Source organism: Portunus trituberculatus, chromosome 27 (genome assembly GCF_017591435.1).
Source record: "Portunus trituberculatus isolate SZX2019 chromosome 27, ASM1759143v1, whole genome shotgun sequence".
In the NCBI taxonomy this organism is placed as follows: Eukaryota; Metazoa; Arthropoda; class Malacostraca; order Decapoda; family Portunidae; genus Portunus; species Portunus trituberculatus.
In genome coordinates, this window is record NC_059281.1 from 16,998,424 (window position 1) to 17,019,901 (window position 21,478).

General features: G+C 40.4%; 1 protein-coding gene across 7 annotated transcripts in view; it reads right to left on the bottom strand.

Annotated features, from left to right (window-relative positions):
* The window catches only part of LOC123509945 (pleckstrin homology domain-containing family G member 5-like), a 491,065-nt gene that overhangs the window by 220,495 nt on the left and 249,092 nt on the right, over positions 1-21,478 (bottom strand). For 2 of the 7 annotated variants that reach the window (XM_045264607.1, XM_045264606.1), the window contains exon 1: positions 15,403-15,425. The exons of the other annotated variants lie outside the window; for them this stretch is intronic. The gene's annotated coding sequence lies outside the window, so the exon portion shown is untranslated. Of the gene's footprint in view, positions 1-15,402; positions 15,426-21,478 lie in introns of those variants that run through there. 7 annotated transcript variants of the gene reach the window in all.

Here is a 21,478-nt window from a genome sequence, read left to right on the forward strand (position 1 = left end):
GAGAGAGAGAGAGAGAGAGAGAGAGAGAGAGAGAGAGATATGAGAGCTATCGAAGAGACACTGCAAGGTAAAAAAAAAATAAGAGAGAACAAATAAGCAAAATAATGTTAGATGATCAAAAGTGAAAGTGAAGAACACAAGAAGAGAACACGGAAGTAAATAAGGGAGGAAACATGAAAGAAGGAAGGTAGGGAAGGAAGGTAAGGAAGGAAGAAAGGAAGAAAACAAAGGGTAAAATAACTAGAAAAAAAAAGAGAAAACAGTCAGTAAAAAAAAAGGATGAAATAGAGGGAAGGAGAAAAGAGGAAAATTAATGTACGTAAAGAAGAAGGACAAAGAGGAGGTGAATGAGGAAGTGGAGGAAAGAAAGGAAGAAAAGAAGGAGAAAATGACAACATAAATAAGAAAAGCTACAAAAGGACAGGAAAAGAAGAAAGAAAGAAAGTGATAAGTAAGTAAGAAAGGAATGGAAGGGTAGAGGAACTTACAAAGGGAAGGAAAAAAGAAAAAAATTAAGAAAAAGAAAAGACAAGGAAGGAAAAAGAGGGAGTGGAACAGCTGACTATATTAATCAACACAAAGAGTCGATGAGCCACGCTTCGAGGAAAGAAAAGGAAAACAAACAAAAGGAACTAATGTAAATGTGCTGAATCATGAAGGAAGGAGAGAGAGAACTGATGTTATTGTTACTGTTGCTGTTTTTGTTTTTATTAGTGGTGGTGGTGATGGTGGTGGTGGTGGTGGTGGTGGTGGTGGTGGTAGCGGACTCTCAAGGGTACGCGTCAATGAAGAAACTGACTCAGTAAAACAATAAAGCAATAAATAAATAAATAAATAAATAGATGAATTAAAGAAAGCATATAGCAGACACTCTTGAAATGTAGACCTTCAAACTCTATCTCTCTATCTCTCTCTCTCTCTCTCTCTCTCTCTCTCTCTCTCTCTCTCTCTCTCTCTCTCTCTCACACACACACACACACACACACACACACACACACACACACACACACACAAACACACACAAGATCATTATCACGTGGCAGCATTATTACAAGTATGTTTTTATTTCAAGTGGACACCCGCTGACCTTAGAGAGAGTCTGCTGGGGCGTGGTGAAGAGCCGGGGTGGGGGAGAGGGCTGGGCAGGAGGAGGGAGCAGTGAGGTATGGGTGAGAACAGAATGGGTGAGGTGGAGGTGACGATAGAGGTTATATAGAAGGTAAATGAAGTGTAAGGAAGAGTTAGAGAAAAAGAAAAGGGAGAAAAAATGAAGTTGTGGTCTTGTGGGTATTTGTATAAGAGACAGAAAGACAAGCAGAGGTAGACATAAAGATAGATGAATATATGCACAGCCAGATAGAAACAGAGGAGTAATAGACAGAGATACAAACATGCAGAGTAGCAAGTAAAGAGACAAAGAAACCAGTGGATATCAAAAAGACAAGCAGGAAACTCTCAACCCACACTAATGGTTACCCAGTGCTCAAAACCTGATAGGGGAAAAACTAAATTCGAAGGCTACCGGGGAAAAAGTAACCAGAGAGAGAGAGAGAGAGAGAGAGAGAGAGAGAGAGAGAGAGAGAGAGAGAGAGAGAGAGAGAGGCGAAACACAAGAATAACAAACATTTTTATAATCTCAATCAACAAGAGAAAAAATGTAATTCGTGTAATTGTACCTGCTATTTTCTTTCATCCAATTTAGATCGACAAGGAAAAAAAATGAAAGGAAACACGTCCCTTTAGATTCGCTTTCATTCAATGGCTTATAATTAAAGCTGAAAAAATATAAAATGATAAAAAAAAAGACATACGAAACTCACCATAAACATTACATTTTTTTTCTTTCAGTTCCCAGAGTAAAATTTTTAAAAAGGTTCGGAACTCAACACTCTCCATTCAATCTTGTAATGCTTCCTCTTTAACACGCTCAAGCCTTCCCTTGATCTATTTATTTCGCTTTCCTTTCCGTGTCTTATCCTTCTTCCTTTTGAATTTCTTTCCTTCTCTTCTTTCTAAGGTTCTATATCTTTCCTATCACCTTTCCTAACTTTTTTCTTCCATCCCTCACAGTTTTTTCTCTCGTTTTATCCTCTACACTCCTATTTTTCACACATTCCTCCTACTTTTTATCACTTTTAGATGTAAATAAAATCGTTTTCTTCATTTTACATTTCATTTATCTCATCTTTCCTCATTTTTTTCTGTTATTCTACTACTCTTCCTCTCTAGTACGTCTTTCCTCCTTTACTACCCCCTCCACCACCCATTCTGCTTTTATTCTCTTCTGTCATCCCGTCCTCGCTACCCTCACTCTCCCGTCCTGCCTCCCGTCACGTCCTTCTCCACCTGTCATTTTCCAACCCTCTTGTTTACACCAGTGTGGCGCTGACGGGCCGCGGCAAAACTCTTACTTTGCCTCTGTCAGTCAGCTTGCGAGAGAGAGAGAGAGAGAGAGAGAGAGAGAGAGAGAGAGAGAGAGAGAGAGAGAGAGAGAGAGAGAGAGAGAGAGAGAGAGAGAGAGAGAGAGAGAGAGAGAGAGAAGATCGAAGCGTGAAGTTAAATTTACTTTTTATTACTTTTGGATTCTCGTCTCTCTCTGCCTCCTCCGTCAGTCTCTCGCATTCCCTGGGCGATGCTGCTCCGCGTGTTTATGCTCCACGCTGCTCTTTCTGCCACATTGAACTGCACGACTTTCAATCTCAGGCTCGTGGATGTGAGACTAACTTCAAAACATCACTTGTATACTTCCCTTGTTGCTATGACCTGATTTTTCAACTGTTTTCAAGAGACACGGAGATAATCAGTCGAGTTCTCATCATGTTTCTTCAGTTTCATTATGGAAAATGCTTGTTGTGTTAAAGCATCGCTAAGATAATGACCAGGAAACCTCAACAATATTCGCTAAACACTCAAAATTAGTCGAAAGGAAGATGCCAAAATGGTTATGAATAAAGAGTTGAGTTTCAAAGTTAATTATTGTGTTGTTTATAAGGTGCAGTGATGGTAAGGCAATCTCAAGACCTAGTTTAAGAAATGTTCCATCCATTTTGTTGCTATGGACGCTGCGTTTGCAGAGGTAAACAGGTGATGGAGATTAGGAGACGAAAGATATTTACTGTGCACTTTTCTAATATATAATGATGGTTGTTATTCAGTGACATGTTTGGTAATTATTTTTTGTTTGTTGGTATGATGTATATATGTGTCAGGGTCTGAGTGTGTGTGTGTGTGTGTGTGTGTGTGTGTGTGTGTGTGTGTGTGTGTGTGTGTGTGTGTGTGTGTGTGTGTGTGTGTGTGTGTGTGTGTGTGTGTGTGTGTGTGTGTGTGTGTGTGTGTGTGTCAAACTGCAATGTGAGTGTGGAAAGTTTCCCTGTGGCACTCTTGGGACAATATTTAGTTTTACCATGTTCCCCAATAATGGTCTGGCTCCCGGCAGCGTGTGGCAGCCCTTGTATAAGGCAACATTCGCTGTGAAAACTGTTGGGGGCAGACACAACATTCCTACCTCGTTATATACAAACGTGAGAGGCGCTCCACGTAATCTGCCGTTAATACTAATCTGACACGAATGACTAACCGACTTGTCTTTTGTCTCTGCCATTGACTTGCATTTTTGGTTGTTAAGAAGCTCGGTCATGGCCACATCAATTATTTATTCATAAAAAAGCGAGGTTAATCACAGAAAAAAACCTGGACATAAGGAAAGGTAAAGTAAGTCAGTGTGCCTGTACTTGACAGTCCCTCTAAGAACCTTTATCCTTTATTCACCTGCCATCCCCATCAATAAATTCATCAAATTTCATTGATCTTATGTAACCCATTTCAATTTTTTATAGTCTACATTTATGAAGCTAATTACCAACCCTAAGGACATTATATATGCGATTCTTGCTAAACTTACCTATCTCTATTACATCCTCATTAATCTACCAGTCTTTCAAATGCAAATTTGAAAGACTAGTAGAAAATATTTCATTCTTGCATCATCCTAGACTTCTGGTATTCAGCTTCTAACATATCTGCATCCCTTTGTGATATGCACACCAGGTACAGCATAACCCAGGTGAAGTCTGAGCATTGCTAGGTAAAACTTTAATATGATCTCAGTGTTTCTACTATTTTAAGCCACTAAAAAAGGAAATTTTATATAGGGTTGGCTTGGTGCTTCGCCTTTGTGCTTTGTGTTGTTTAAATGATATCTGAGTTAACTGATAAGCCGCTTCTAAAAGAATAATCATTGGAGAGAAATCAAATACGTCTTAATCATTATCTTGTGTATCTTAAAATGCTATTCTTTCCTCTTCTCTTCACTGCCATGATTCTTTCTCTTTCCACATCTTTTCCTCCTTTCTCTGTTCCCCTTTCTTACTTGTTTCCTGCCTCCTTTGTATGGAAACAGCGTCTGTCAGGTGAAGTTGTTTTGATACAGGAATAACAAGGCTGCCCCTTCCTTTTTCCCGAGAGAGAGAGAGAGAGAGAGAGAGAGAGAGAGAGAGAGAGAGAGAGAGAGAGAGAGAGAGAGAGAGAGAGAGAGAGAGAGAGAGAGAGAGAGAGAGAGAGAGAGAGAGAGAGAGAGAGAGAGAGAGAGAGAGAGAGAGAGAGAGAGAGAGAGAGAGAGAGAGAGAGAGAGAGAGAGAGAGAGAGAGAGAGAGAGAGAGAGAGAGAGAGAGAGAGAGAGAGAGAGAGTGTGACTGATGGTTCTCTGGATGGAGTGATTGAAGTGGTTGGCGTTGTTGTGGCATGAAATGGTTGGCAGGGAAAAAATAATGAAAGAAAACCCAGATATTTACTCCACAGTATTGGATGGAGAAAGGGAGCTGAAGGGCGAGGAAAAGTTATGGAGGAGTAATCTTCAGTGAGGGACGGAAGGGAAGGTGGAATATCCTAAGCGATGAAGGAATTAATGCAACTTGGAAATAATGAGAAAAAAAGAGAAGAAAAGACACGAAAAAAAAAAGAAACTCATAGCTGCTGTAGGGAAGGAGTAAAAGCAGGTAAGGGTATTTGAAGAGGGATATACTGCTTGCACAATGTGAAGAGGGAATAAAGCTAACAACGAAGTAAGGGCGAAAGGAGGGAGGAAAGCAGGAAATAACGAAGGATGGAAAGGAAGGATGAGAGAAAAGTTGATATCTATTAGTAAACTTTGGATAAATCTAATCTTGAAAAGGGGAAGGAAGGAAAGTAAAAAAGTAAAATGAGAGACAAAAGGAGAAAATGATAAAGGCTAGAAATAATCAATTCAAGGAAGGAAGTTAAATAAGGAAAAGTGGATTATATGAAGATAAAGTGGAATTAGGAAAGACGTAATTACAGAAACTGCCTTGAACGTTAAGTAATGAAACAGAGCAGAGGATTTCCTAAATAATGGCTAAAAATGATACGACCCCACGACTAAAGTAAAAATAAATAGAAAATAAATATGAGAGAATTGGCAAAAAATTGTCTAAAAAATGAAATGACCACACAATTAAAGTAAAGGAATTAGAACCCCCACTTAAAGGGTAAACAAAGATGACATACTTGGTAACTACACACGCTGAATGATTTACAGAAAACGTGTAATAAATTGACGGCTGCTCACAAAACATTAAAAAATATATAAATAGAAAATAGCGAAATGAAATACTGTTGCCTGATGAAAAGAAGGATTCGTTGAAAAAAAGAGAAAAAAAGAGAAAGTAAAAAATAAATTATGAAGGTTATGATTACGTATTAGTCAGAAGTCTACAAACTATTTTCTTTCCAGTACAAGCAAACTGAAGGTTCATACATAAATACATACACAAAGACGGACAAACAGACACACAGACACACAAAATAATATATATTTAACTCACAGTATAAAAACAAAACTCATATTCTTACATAGATCTTTCTTTCACGTACTCACTCCACACACACACACACACACACACACACACACACACACACACACACACACACACACACACACAGAGTAGGCAGGGAATATCAATTAGAGCTTAGCATTGACTGGTGTTGTGGTGTCCTTGGAGAAACTCGTCGGCGTCTGTGCCTCCCTAAGCTTTATTGTCTCGTATTTGCCTTGAGGAGATGAAAAAAAGACTTAAATATGTTAATTTTTTATCTTTCTTGCGAGTCACTTACTTGTCTGCCGCTTAGTCTAGTCTGATAGGATAGCAGTGTGTGCGTGTGTGTGTGTGTGTGTGTGTGTGTGTGTGTGTGTGTGTGTGTGTGTGTGTGTGTGTGTGTGTGTGTGTGTGTGTGTGTGTGTGTGTGTGTGTGTGTGTGTGTTCCAGTTTATAAGCTTAGATATAAGAAAAGTATGATTATGCTCTACAAAACTATAGGATCAGGTCTCTCTCTCTCTCTCTCTCTCTCTCTCTCTCTCTCTCTCTCTCTCTCTCTCTCTCTCTCTCTCTCTCTCTCTCTCTCTCTCTCTCTCTCTCTCTCTCTCTCTCTCTCTCTCTCTCTCTCACACATCATCTTCTAAAGCAAAGCTAAAATGGGAAGTGTATACAAAATTTACATATAAAGAGAAAGGAAGAGGAGGAGAAGGCGGTGGAGGAGGAGGAAGAGATGGAGAAGGAGGAAGAGATGGAGGAGGAGGAAATGGTGATGATGGCTAAATGGTGACAGGAATGAGAAGTTATGAAGTAGGAAATGGGTGAAGAAATGGGGAAACTAGGAGAGAGAGAGAGATGTTGCTAAGAGATGAGTCAATGGGGAGGTGTGGGCTGAAAGGTAAGGGAAAAAGGTGAAGGGAAAGGGTTGGTGAGAGAAAGTCCACACAGAAAGACATTAATTCAGGCAAAAAACTAAGATAGGTGGGGGGGGTATTAAACGTTCTTATCAGTCATTTCTTTACTAGTTTCCCTCACCTCCTCGTCCTCGTCCTCCTCTTCCTCCTCCTCCTCTTCCTCCTCCTCTTCCTCCTCCTTCTTCTCCTCCTCCTCCTCCTACTCTATTTATCTAAACTTCAAACTCATTAATTCCAAATTCTTAGAAGGAATTTTTTATTTATTTCTTCACTGTCTATTTATAAAAGAAAAGAAAACAGTAAATATAATTGTCAAGGTGTGTGTGTGTGTGTGTGTGTGTGTGTGTGTGTGTGTGTGTGTGTGTGTGCCTTGGATGTCCGTTGTAACTTCCGTTTTATTCTTTTAAACTATGACGCCCTTCCTGTTTTTGTGACGTAACAGTGTCCGGTTAATTTACGAAAAGAGGAGGAGGAGGAGGAGGAGGAGGAGGAGGAGGAGGAGGAGGAAGAAGAACAAGAGGAGAAGGAAATATATGTTAGAGGAGAAGGAAATATATGTTAGGAGAAGGAGGAGGAGGAGAAGGAGGAGGAAGAGGAGAAAGAACAAGAGGAGGAGGAAATATATGTTGAAAAGAAAGAGGGTGAAGTGACATGCAAGAAGTTTATTTCCTTTGCATCCAGTAAAGTTTATTTCGTTCGTTAGCGAGAGAAGGGAAAGGAAAAGAAAATAAGAAATAAAAGTGAGTTAATTTATGTAAGTGGCAATTGGTCTAGGATTTAATCTCTCTCTCTCTCTCTCTCTCTCTCTCTCTCTCTCTCTCTCTCTCTCTCTCTCTCTCTCTCTCACCTTTAATTAATTTAGCTCTTTAATTGTATTCCCAGCCACTCATCTTTAAAACTTAGTACCTTGCATCTCCGTGTCCTATTTCTCCTCTTCTCTTACTATAACCACGAGCACCTCCTTCTCCTTCTTCACTTTCACCTCTTCCTTTCATAATACTATCCTATTTCCCTCACTGCCCCTTAAGAACCAAGAAATTCGCTGTGGTTTGTTCTTCATCTGTGTTCGTTTGCGTTCCTCCTCTTCTCTCGCCACCACCACCGCTACCTCCTCCTCTTCTTACCACATAATGGACTTACTTTTCCCGCCGTCATCACCTGTAACACTAATTGCACCTCATCCTATTTCCTGACGCTTGATGACGCAAACAACACGATTTGTCTAATAAAAGAACTATAAAAATAGAGAAAAATAATGAAATAACACAAAGCCCGTACATTTAATAGTCTTCACGTCCCTGTATTTTCATTTTGTAAGTTCAGGTGAAATGAAGGGGGAACAAGTAGATTTATAAAGGAAAAGGTCAATTAATCGTATCTTCTCGTGGAAATACCAATGCATAATACAACAGGAAGACTTGTTAGGAAAGAGAACATTGAATATTGAACATCCACATTCCCTTCTGCGTTTGAAAGTGAGCCAGAGACAGAGACAGAGAGAGAGAGAGAGAGAGAGAGAGAGAGAGAGTAGTGACCAACACCTGAGTAGAGGGAGATGAAGTGGAGCGGACGGACAAGGGACAGATAATGAAAAGGAGAAACGTGATGGCAGAGAGGTAAAGGAAGGGAGTGAAGATAAATTGAAATGGAAAAAAAGTGATGAAGGATGGGAAAGTATAGGAAAGATGAAGGATTAATGCAAAATGAAGAAAAGATAAAAAAAAAAAGTGGAAGGAGAGAAGTGGCGTGAAAGAAGATTAGAGGAGAGGAAAAAAAGTACAAAAAAAAGCAAAATCAGAGAAAAATAAGGGAAATAAGGGAGAAAGGAAGAAAAATAAGAAAACGGAAAAAAATAAATAAAGGAAAGGAGGAAGAAGATAAAGAAAGGGACAGGAAATTGGATATGTGGAAGAGGGGAGGGAATGGGAGAGGAGGGAAGGGAAGGGACGGAAGGTAGGAAAGTTACTGATATCAGGAAACACAGGTGTGCGTGACCCTTTCTACTGCCTACATGGACTGACATCTGTCTGTCTCCCCATCCTGTCCCCTCTCTCTCTCTCTCTCTCCTATTCATTATCTTCCTATTCTCCTGCGCTTCTCCACTCCACCTTTGCTTCATTCCAAAATTCCCTTTCATTTTATTATATTTTGTCTTCTTTATTTCTCCTCCTTCCACTCTTCCTCTCCATTTTCCTCTTCATCTCTTCGTGTCTCTTTTCGTTATCTTTTCTTCTATCTTTTGTTTCCATTCATTTTTCCAAGTCTGCTCTTCTATTTCTTTCTTTCTCTTCCTCCTCCTCCTCCTCCTTCCATTCCTCTTTCCACATCTACATTTATCTTTTCCTAACTTGGCCTGTCCTTCTTTCATTCACTTCCTCCTCTCTCCATTTCTTGTTTTGCGTATATTCCTCTCCCATCACACCATAACCCCAGTTTCCCTTCACTATACTCTCGCCTCTCTCCCCTACCTTTATCCCCTTCCCCATGCTCCTCTCTCACTCCCCTTTCCTTTATCCCTTCACCCTTCCCACACGTATGAACAAAGTGAATGTGTGAAATACGATTCTCTTCACCCCACGCTCCCTGACCCAAACATGCTCCTCCTCCCCACACTCCCTTCTCCTCTCCCCTCTTTTTCCTCTCACCCTTTTAACCTCTACACTTTTATCTCCCCTTCTGCTCCCTCTCTCTCTCTCTCTCTCTCTCTCTCTCTCTCTCTCTCTCTCTCTCTCTCTCTCTCTCTCTCTCTCTCTCTCTCTCTCTCTCTCTCTCTCTCTCTCTCTCTCTCTCTCTCTCTCTCTCTCTCTTCCACATCACCTTTATTCACATTCCTATCTGTTTCAATTTCTTTCTATTATTCTCTCTCTCTCTCTCTCTCTCTCTCTCTCTCTCTCTCTCTCTCTCTCTCTCTCCATTTCTGTGTCTCTCTGTGTCTCTTCTATTGCGTCTCTTTGTTGCTTCCTTCTTTCTATTCTCCCCTTTATCTATTTCTCCATGTCTTTCCTCTTTCCTCCTTCAGTCCCCTCTTCCTCTTCTCTCTTTCTCTCTTTCTCCCTGTTTCTCCCTTACTTTTCTCTGTTCTCTTCTTGCTTTTCAATTTATGGGTTCTCTCTCTCTCTCTCTCTCTCTCTCTCTCTCTCTCTCGGCAGGTAAGGTGAGGCAGCAGGTAACTTGAGAAACCGGAAGGAACCTCATCAGTGTACAGGTGCGCAAGCTCGCCACCTTATTGATAATGTGTGTGTGTGTGTGTGTGTGTGTGTGTGTGTGTGTGTGTGTGTGTGTGTGTGTGTGTGTGTGTGTGTGTGTGTGTGTGTGTGTGTGTGTGTGTGTGTGTGTGTGTGTGTGTGTGTGTGTGTGTGTGTGTGTGTGTGTGTGAGTCTGTGTGTGGGTGGGTGTTACATATCATTATCAATATCACTACTATCTCTGTCATTATTATCATTATCATTATTATTATACAAAAAAAAAAATAGAGGAAGAAAAGGAGATGGAGAGAAACTAATGATGGTGATGATGATGATGCACCCTTTACTGGCGATAATGGTGGTGATGACGAAGGTAATGGCGATGGTGGTAAGGGTGGAGAGTGCTGGCAGTGGTAATGGTGCGCTAATATGGGCATTGTGCTTGTAATTGTGGTGGTGTGATGCTCTTTGTTGTGGTGGTGCTTTGTGTGGAGGAAGTGACGGGAGCTTATCATCATTCGTATTGTTTGATTTACTTCATCGCTGCATTCGTTCAGTGGAGAGGATTTCCCGCCAGTGAATGCACGCTAAGACCCCGAGAGGCTAAAATTAATGAGATATATTATGCTCTCTTTATAAACAGTGAGGCGAAGTGCAGAAAAAATATATAATGTTCAGGATCACTCTGGATATTAGTTGACTTTGTCTTTTGCTCTAAATTCCTGGAAGTGGTAATTTATTTTGGGTATAATCTCTTTTTTTTTTTTTTTTTACTCTTATGTTAAAATCTTTAACATATAGAGGTACAAATAAGGAAATGATGAGTTATACGGGTTGGGTGAAATTAAGTACATTGGAATTAAAACAAGTCCCAGCAATACAAAAAGAGGGATAAAAAGGGATAAGAGAAAGATTAAAGGGGGATTACATTAAGAAAAGCGTTAACTATGAACTGACAAAAACAACAAATAACAGAATCAAAGAATTGCAATACGATGAAAGTCACACGAACAACATGAATAATATACTCTCGACATTTTGATAGACAACGATTAAACTTCTTTCACTATACCACTTTACTATACAGAGATCACTGCTTTGCTTATGTTACGTACCATCGCATTTACATTAACCAGCAAAAAAATATGTCATTAAACTTAACAAACGACGAAAAAAGAAAAAAAAAAAAACACATCTTCACGACAGTAAACATAATCCACTTAATGTTACACTGATAACACTCCATAATTCTTACAATTTTACCACAATGAATCACGAGGGAATAAACAAACCAAAACAAAGACGCAGAGTGAGTGAAATAAAGGGATCTTCCAAAGAGAAACAACAGTAAACTCACTTCGCGAAATGACTTCCTGGTTCCTTTTCCTCGAGCATCTAAACGGTCGGGAAGCAAAATAAAGCAGGTAAAGGCGGGCTATTAAGGCGTTGACGAGTTTAGGTGAGTGAGAGCACACCTGAGCCGCAGTGGACGTGATTACCAGCTCTGGGGATAGAGGAGGAAGGACGGTCGCGGGAGAAAAAGAGAAGACAGGTAAATTCGTGTTGGCTCGCAGGTGAGTGAGGGACGCAGGTGTGTAGGTGAGCGTGATTGTCCTCATTAGAGAGAGAGAGAGAGAGAGAGAGAGAGAGAGAGAGAGAGAGAGAGAGAGAGAGAGAGAGAGAGAGAGAGAGAGAGAGAGAGAGAGAGAGAGAGAGAGAGAATTTCTACCTCGTCTCTTTTTCTCTACTCCTTTTCTATACAATCCGGAAGTTTATCCATAATACTGCTGAGGAATTCAAGAGCCAATTATACGATCAATTTTTCACCTTAATCTTTTTCAATACTGTGACTCTTTTTTACCATGAATTTTGGGTACAATTAGACAATTTTATATACATTAAGAACAGTCTATGGAGGTTAGAAGGTTAATAGCCTGAGTCTTCACTATTTCAATCCCCATATAAGTTTCTGAAGCTGTTTAAAATCACCACATAGTAAGGGGAATAAGTATGGAAATGCGTCATAGTACTGAAAGGGTTAACGTTTGTCCCATTAACCCCTTCAGTACCATGCCGCGTTTCCATATTCATTCTGCTTACTATTTGTGACTTTATATAGCCACAGAAACTCATACTGGGAGATTAAAAGAGTGAAGACTGTGGCCATTAGTCTTCTGACCTCCATACACTCTTCCCAATGTAAATCAAATGGTCTAGTCGTACATAAACCTCAAGGTAAAAAATGTGTCCCAATATTGAAGGGATTAAAAAGATATCCCAGTTCCTTCTATGGTCGCCACCTGATACTACTCCTCTAAGTCATCATGTTCATCTCATCTCCTTATCTTCTTACTTATAAGGGAGACATTTGCCTTACTGCTTCACTGTAATACAACAATCTTTATACATGCGAGTAGAGAGGAATAAGAAAATTTTTTGTCTCACCAACCGAAGTGTATTTTGTCTCTGTTTTACACACATTCAGTATCTCTCTCTCTCTCTCTCTCTCTCTCTCTCTCTCTCTCTCTCTCTCTCTCTCTCTCTCTCTCTCTCTCTCTCTCTCTCTCCGTCGTGTCCACCATCAACGGTTTCTGGTACGTGTTACTTGTACAAAAGATCGTGTTGCCATTTCATCTCTCTCTCTCTCTCTCTCTCTCTCTCTCTCTCTCTCTCTCTCTCTCTCTCTCTCTCTCTCTCTCTCTCTCTCTCTCTCTCTCTCTCTCTCTCTCTCTCTCTCTCTCTCTCTCTCTCTCTCTCTCTCTCTCTCTCTCTCTCTCTCTATCTATCTATCTATCTATCTATCTCTCTCTTGTCCCCAAATATGTGTATACGCGTGGTCTTCCTCTACAATTCTTCTCTTTCTTCCCTTCACCACTACTCAGACACGATAGCACCTCCTTCCTCTCTTCCCTTCTTCCTCATTCCCGTCACTCCAGACACTTCCTAACAAACGGAATGGTTGGGCTGCGCAAGACACGCACCACTGGTCTTAATAAAACTTTCCGGGGCGCGCCATTAAAAGCTTTACAATCCTTTACAAGTCCCGAGATAAGTCTTACGACATAGCCTACGCCTGGCGAAATAGTTAGAGAGAGAGAGATAAAAAAGAAAGAGAGAAGCTTGCTGGGTGTTACATAACAGCTCGCGTCCATTCACACCTCTGACGGTAAACAAACAGCAGTGAACCGCCCCCATTCATACCTCAGGAGGCGTGTAAACAATAGAGTAGCGGCCACCACGTGTTCCACCGATCAGCTGATGAACTGATAATAATCCGCCAAACCGGTTCTCTTTATTGCGAAGGCGGGGTGAGAGAGTGCAGAAGGTGAGGCAAGAGAAGAGTAACTGAGGGAGAGATGGTTAATCTAGAACAAGAGGGAAGGGAAAGGAAGAGTGATACAGAGGAGCTGCGATTCTAAGGCAGATTTGTGTGATCCGTAAGTGTGTTAAGGTCGCGAAGGGGCGAGGGAGGAGAGAGTAAAGGAATGATTGCATACTTACTTTAAGGTAAGGAGCGGGTGAGGGAAGGGAAAGGAGGTGGAGCTTGAGTGAGTAATACCTTGGGAAATGTGAGTGGGTTCAGAACGAGAGAGAGTAAGAGCGAGAGAGAGAGAGAGAGAGAGAGAGAGAGAGAGAGAGAGAGAGAGAGAGAGAGAGAGAGAGAGAGAGAGAGAGAGAGAGAGAGAGAGAGAGAGAGAGAGAGAGAGAGAGAGAAACAATAAAAAGAAAATAGAAAAATAGAAAAGGGTAAAAAAAACGTAGGGGAAGAAAACAAAAGCGAAACAAAAAAACAAAAAACAAATAGAATAAAGCAAGACACATTGGTAAAAGGAAATAAAAAAAATACATTCTCTAACACTCTCTCTCTCTCTCTCTCTCTCTCTCTCTCTCTCTTTCTCTCTGTCTCTCTCTGGCGCAACCCAAGCCAAGCCAAGCCGTAATGAGCCTCAGGTAATCTACTTAGGCGATAAAACAAAGGAGAGGAGTGATCTTCCTGCTGATACGAAGAAGACTCGGGATTAGGACACAAAGGGAAGGAAGAAGGGACACAGGCAGCTGAGGAAAAGTTACGGAGAAAAGTATTACTGATATTAAAGGGAAACTTGGTACGAAAAAGGAAAGGTTATTTGGACGATGGTGGTGGTCTGTGTGTGTGTGTGTGTGTGTGTGTGTGTGTGTGTGTGTGTGTGTGTGTGTGTGTGTGTGCGTGTGTGTGCGCTTTCTGATAACTAATGGTCTAACGAAATCTGAAAGGAAATCATGTGTGATTGTGGTGTGTGTGTGTGTGTGTGTGTGTGTGTATGTGTGTGTGTGTGTGTGTGTGTGTGTGTGTGTGTGTGTGTGTGTGTGTGTGTGTGTGTGTGTGTGTGTGTCTTTTCACGCGTAAAAATTGCTAAAAATTCCAAAACATACCATCAAAGGATATTTACACGCTTATCAACAAACATGCCATCCCCAGTCTCTCTCCCTCTCTCTCTCTCTCTCTCTCTCTCTCTCTCTCTCTCTCTCTCTCTCTCTCTCTCTCTCTCTCTCCGCCGGTGATTTCAATGAGGACGAAGAGCTAGCCGTTTCCCATTTTCTTTCAATAACTGTACCACAAAACACAACCACTTTTAAACAAAATGAAAAGAAAACGAACCAACTCTCCACGCACACGATTATATTCAATTACACAAGATTTCCAAGATTAAAATAGGATGAGACCTTGATTGGCTTGAAGTTAATAGAAATAGCTCTTATTAACGAAATGTCAACTCGAGTCTTGTCAACATTAGAAAATTGGTCTACTGGAGCTGTGTTTGCTGGGGAGAGAGAGAGAGAGAGAGAGAGAGAGAGAGAGAGAGAGAGAGAGAGAGAGAGAGAGAGAGAGAGGAATTGTTCATGGTGGTTGTTGTGGTAGTGACTTTGATTATGCGTTTTTATTCTCTTTTCGTAATTCTTCCATTGATTTTAATGTAACGATTTCTTTTTGCTGCTTCTTTTACTTCTACTTTTCTGTTGTCACTCTCTTTACTACTACTCCTACTACTACTACTACTACTACTACTACTACTACTACTACTACTACTACTACTACTGCTATTACTACTACTGCTAATACTTCTACCAAAAACGACAACAATAATAATACAGGTAGATTATCGTCAGGTAACAGAGGGCCACATGTTTGGGTCCACGATACCTGGCCACCACACATGCTTTGCTACACCTGTCTGAGCGGGGCAAGGCCGGCCAGGGGGAGGCGGCCGCTACCCTTCACCTGGCCCTCTAATTACCCACAGGTGTGCCGTGGGGAGAACAACACCTGGTAACACTCAGGTAACACACAGATGCGCAACACATATAAGAGTGATACAAAAGCAATATTTAGTCATTATGGTATCACTGAAACATTCACCGCAACACCTCGCAATATTTTCTGGTGGTGTTGCGTGGTTACGTTGGACACTGGAGCGACACACCATCGCCACGCACCTCACACGCCCGCCGCACGCACACTCCACCTCGCACGGCTGCTGGTTCACTACTGGCATTGGTGGAGCGTGTGGAGCAAGGCCGCCGTGACCCACCTGGCAGCACGCCGGCCGCTCCTCACCTCCACCGCCACCCGTTTTCTGAGTCCAAACCACACTTGTAAACATTCACCTTCCACCCACTCTTTTTCTTCACTTTTTTTCATGGGTTGTTTTACATGTTTCGTTCTGCGGTGTCTTTACTTGTAGTTTCTTCCATGTTCTGGTGAAACTACGAATGTCTGCTTCTATGATGATAGATATAAACATACTGTTATGTCGTACTCTGTTGTTGTTGTTGTTGTTGTTGCTGCCGATGTTGCTGTTTTTTCTTTACATTCCACGGGCTAGTTCAAAGAACACCGCCACCGTATTCCCTATGTGTCGTATAAGACGACTGAAAGAAGCACCGGCAGTAGCTGGAGACTCCTTTCTTTGTTATTTATTTCCTAATGTAATGTAATGTACAATTTCTCTGTTCGCTTCCTAAAAAGAGTGATGTAAACCTCGTATATACTATCATATTATTATCACTGACAGTAACAGTAATAGTGGCAATAGTAGTTGTAAAAATAACGATACAAGTAATCACAAAAAATAAAAAAAATAAGCAATTCCAGTGATGACGATGATGAGCCACGCTTCATTCAGTCTGCTGCCACGCCCTCGCTCTGACCGCACGCGTTACTCTACGAAGGGTTTCATCACTAATGAGACACAAGATGATACACATTCGATATAAAGCCGGGCAATGTGATATAAGAGGATCCCAGCATAAGCCTGACAGTGACGAGCGTGACGCTGGCATTCAAGTCACTGTTGTAGTTTAGATTAGAGAAGAGAATGCCTTGTATTCACCATTGTGCGTTAGTGTTACAGTGTTGGGATTTAGTTACCACCTCATCCTCTCTCTCTCTCTCTCTCTCTCTCTCTCTCTCTCTCTCTCTCTCTCTCCAAGATTTACGTCAGTCTAGGGAAATCGCAGGGAGTCGAGGCCAGGTGATGGACAGCTAAATGAAACCCTCGGGAACATTTCCTCCGAAAGGAAACTTCTCGGATTCTCTCACAAGCTTCCCGAGGAAAGAATGTAGTCCACTTTTCATTTTTTTAATCTAGCAAAGTCTATAGATTCATGTTAATATCATATTACTTGAATGGAATACTTTTTTGTTTTCGTTTCTTTTTAACGACAGACTTATCTTGTCTGTCGTTCTCACAATATTCAATAAACTCTAATGAATTTATGTAGGTTATAAAGCGCGTTTCTATGATTTAGATATACATTAAAATAATGCATTATGAATTTGAGAAAATACATTTGAACCCGACCGATCATTTGTGTGGATTGCTAAGATAGCCGTGATGAGATAATAAAGAGTTTAAAATTACGGAGCTTTGATATAACATGTAATCCATCATTTGGTCACATTAATAAATCTCAGTTGGAAATCATATAAAGAATGCAATAACCACAAGAGGTAGAATATCGTACACAGTATATACAAATGGAAATGTCGAGGGTGAGTCAGACCAGTTCACTGGATTTACAAGCCTTAAGTCAAGAATACAAAAAATAAACAAATAAATAGATTGAGTCGCAAGAATCGTCCAGTAAGAACAAAAGAAAAATAAAACATAAATCCCAATACGATACAAAACTCCACGAAAAATAAAATTCATGTACTAGTAAACCAATTCATAGTCCGAGCGAGAACGAAGTGGAAAAAAGTTCAGGCCACAATAAAAGTATTTCCCACACGATACAAAAACTAGAAATACCAAAAACCTTCCACAACTATACACGGAAAATGAACAGCGAACTGAGAGTTAGGGAAGATTTGAGAATTTGAAATGAATATACTCCGATGAAAAATGAAATTACAGTATTATGAGCTGCAATACAAAATCATCAAATGTAGCAATACAAAAACATGGACACGATGGATATATAATGAAAGCCAACTCATAGTTCGAGAATAATTAAATAAACTGAATAGTTATATAAAAACGAGATATATGTAAAATGTAAAGAAAAATCCTGCTAACTAGCTTACGATTCGAGAAGAGAACAATAGCCTGAATACCTTAAATAAATAGATGATAATAAATACTAACAACAATTAATCACGTATATAGGAATGAAAGCTCGTTAACACGGAAATGCAAATTTCTGGATATGTAGAGAAAATATCCAGAAAACTGAGTCACAATTCAAAAAGAGAACATAATGATTTCAAAAACTTTTTTTTTAATGCAGAATAATTTAAAAAGAAATTATAAACGATACACGAATGGAATGTTTGAATGGTCTTGCAAAATGTACACTGAAAAAAAAAATTAAAAAGAACAAAACCTTAATTTCTGAACTTTCCAATCAACACTAGCTGAAAAAAATAATAATACATTGATAAAATAAAAAATAAAAAAATACGTACAACACTAAAACAATAAATATAAACGAATAAAACAATAAATATAAAGAAAACGACTTCAGATTCAAGAGAACAAAGATTCCGGACCCTTTTAATGCACTCAAGTAAAAAAAAAAAAGAATAGATTCCAATAAGACAAGCGGGAGTGGAAGCTCTTTGGCATAGCATCAGTGTCGCGTATAAGGGACGAGCAAGGCCAGAGGAAAAGGGTAGGAAGCCAAGGGTGAAGAAAACAAGGGTCATTATAGACTCCCTTGCCATGAACGCTGATTTAAACCCCTCACTCACTCACACACACACACACACACACACACACACACACACACACACACACACACACACACACACACACACACACACACACATACAGGAACCCTCAAAATATTCTTCTTCTTTTGCCCTTGATCTTTACTCTCCCTTTCCTTCTCTCTCTCTCTCTCTCTCTCTCTCTCTCTCTCTCTCTCTCTCTCTCTCTCTCTCTAAATCACAAATACTACTACTACTACTACTACTACTACTACTACTACTACTACTACTACTACTACTACTACTACTACTACTACTACTACTACTACTACTACTACTACTACTACTACTACTACTACTACTACTACTGCTACTACCACCACCACCATATCACCACCACCACCACTACCACCCCCTTCCACACTTCCCTAAACGACATTTCATCAACCATCGTCATTTTATATATTCATCTCCCATCTTATTTTCCTCCCCCAAAAGTTCCTGTCATAAGAAAAAAAAAAGAAAAATAACACACCCTGGAAATCCTGTCAGTAGGAGGCGCTGGGCTCTAAAATTTGGAACCATTTTTCAATATTAATTTCTCATTTCTGCGTCGCTAAGGAAGAAAGTTGCTCAGTTTGGACAAGGCGCGGTCACCTCTATTGTGCCTACCGCCCTCTCTCTCTCTCTCTCTCTCTCTCTCTCTCTCTCTCTCTCTCTCTCTCTCTCTCTCTCTCCCGGCGCACGTCACAGACTTATTCATTATGCAGGAAAATGCAAATGAACAAAATTCCCATCTAAGAGAGAGAGAGAGAGAGAGAGAGAGGAGTTGGGAGGGTTCAATTAAAGATAACTCAACGTCACACTAGAAAGGACAGAAACATTTATCGGGAAACGTGACCGAGAGAAAAACACACGCACACACACACACACACACACACACACACACACACACACACACACACACACACACACACTCTCTCTCTCTCTCTCTCTCTCTCTCTCTCTCTCTCTCTCTCTCTCTCTCTCTCTCTCTCTCTCTCTCTCTCAACACCCATTTTCTTACCATCAAGTCGTGTGTGTGCATGTATGTATGTGTAATATCCATATAAGTATGTCGGCATGTGTGTGGATGTGTGTATTCATGTATGTCTCTCATCCATTTCTTAAAAACATTTCCCAACGCAACCTTCTTTTTCCTACTTTACCTCCTCCACGCCATCTACCCCCTCCTCCTCCTCCTCCTCCTCCTCCTCCTCCTCCTCTTTCCTCCAATATCACTCTCTACCTTTTTGTTTACTTTCCTTGATCTAACACTAAAAAAAATGAAAAAAAAATATCTGAAGGCATGAAACAAAGCACCTTAATTTCTCTCTCCCTATATCTTTCCCTCCCTATCTCCGTTGCTTCCTCCACCTTCCCTCCGATTTGTTCCTCCGCCGTTCCTTCCTCCTCACTGAATATTTCGTGGGTCACAAAGCAGGTCAAGGGTTACGGAAGGTGACCTAACACACCTCATGCTTTTTTCAATAAATCTTTGTGTCAGAAAAAGGTTGTTCTGTTTTTTTTTTCTCTATGATAACCACAGATTGCGCAGTGCAGATGTAAGGCGTCAGACAACAAGGTGCGCAGCGCAAAAATATGATACTTTTTGATCCGTGTCTCAGGATAAGTTTCATTGCAGTCTTTAGAGGGACAGATATGTACAGGTGTGTGTGTGTGTGTGTGTGTGTGTGTGTGTGTGTGTGTGTGTGTGTGTACTACTTGGAACTGTGACGTCAAGAGAGAGAGAGAGAGAGAGAGAGAGAGAGAGAGAGAGAGAGAGAGAGAGAGAGAGAGAGAGAGAATAATAATAATAATAATAATAATAATAATAATAATAATAATAATAATAATAATAATAATAATAATAATAATAATAATAATAATAATAATAATAATAATAATAATAATAATAATAATAATAATAATAATAATAATAATAACAATAACAATAATAAAAAAATAACGACAATAAAGATACATCAAAATCACAAACAAGTGAAAACAAAAAAAAATATTTAAGTCTTTAGGGACAAAAAAAAAAAAAAAAATAAGGAAAAGAAAAACATGTAGACGAGACACAAGTGAATCCCCAGCAAGAGAAAACGGGACGTGGGTCGTGAATAGCCAGGACGTGGTGGATTACGAGGCTCAGTAGAGGATACGACCCGCCACGACCACCACGACCAAACGAGGAGCGCAGGACGACCACGCCATGAGGAGAACGACTACGTGAGGAGGAGAACGTCAATGCAAAAAGATACTACGACCATGTAAATAAAGGAGGTAGTGTGACTTATTCTCTGTCTGTCTGTCTGTCTGTATTTCTGTCTGTCTGTCTGTCTGTCTGTCTGTCTGTCTCTCTGTCTCTCTCTCTCTCTCTCTCTCTCTCTCTCTCTCTCTCTCTCTCTCTCTCTCTCTCTCTCATTGTGTGTGTGTGTGTGTGTGTGTGTGTGTGTGTGTGTGTGTGTGTGCGTGAGGACGGGCGTACTAAGGTAAATATTTCAAGTATTTTGTCGAAGATTTTCATAATTTACAGATCTCTCTCATTTTTTCTTTTTTCTTTTCACTTGAGGCGACTTAACTTTTTCCTTCATTAATTCATTCCGTTCAAATTAAGTTATACTAAATAAATGCAAAGCTAAACCTGACTATGTATGAAGTGAAGTGTGTGTGTGTGTGTGTGTGTGTGTGTGTGTGTGTGTGTGTGTGTGTGTGTGTGTGTGTGAGTGTGTTTCATGAGACGTGAATGTGCACTAATGTATGTATGCATCAGCTGATTTGCAAGAACAGCTTATGCACGTAATGCCTTGAGTGTTTTGACCAGTCATGTAAGTACGAATGTCCTCGTGTGCGTCTGGTTACGTCTACGAAAATCTACTAGTAACGCAATGCTAAACACGTGTCAGTAGTGAAGAGATATGCACAATTCTGGTCATAGGTTGAATAATCTAATACACTCACTTCCCTTGTGTTCTGTATTTCCACTGTCTTATCCCACTTAGCCTAATACGTGGGACAATATATAATGGTGCCGGTAAGGAGTTCTATACAAGTCTTTCTTATAAGTTACACTCCTACCCTCACTTCATTTTGCATTTCCACTTGGTCTCTGATGTCCTGCCATAATCTTAACAAAATCTGATGAGTGATGGATTTTAAGCAGATTGAAGGATTAGCGACTGGTAAGAAAGCACCAAGCACAATGCAGTGAAGTGTGTTATGTTAGCCACTTACTGAGCATGAGTGTGCGTGTTTGTGTGTGGGAGGCACGCGTGGGCCGTGACCTTGCCGCTGGAGAGGAAAAGTGGCCAACTG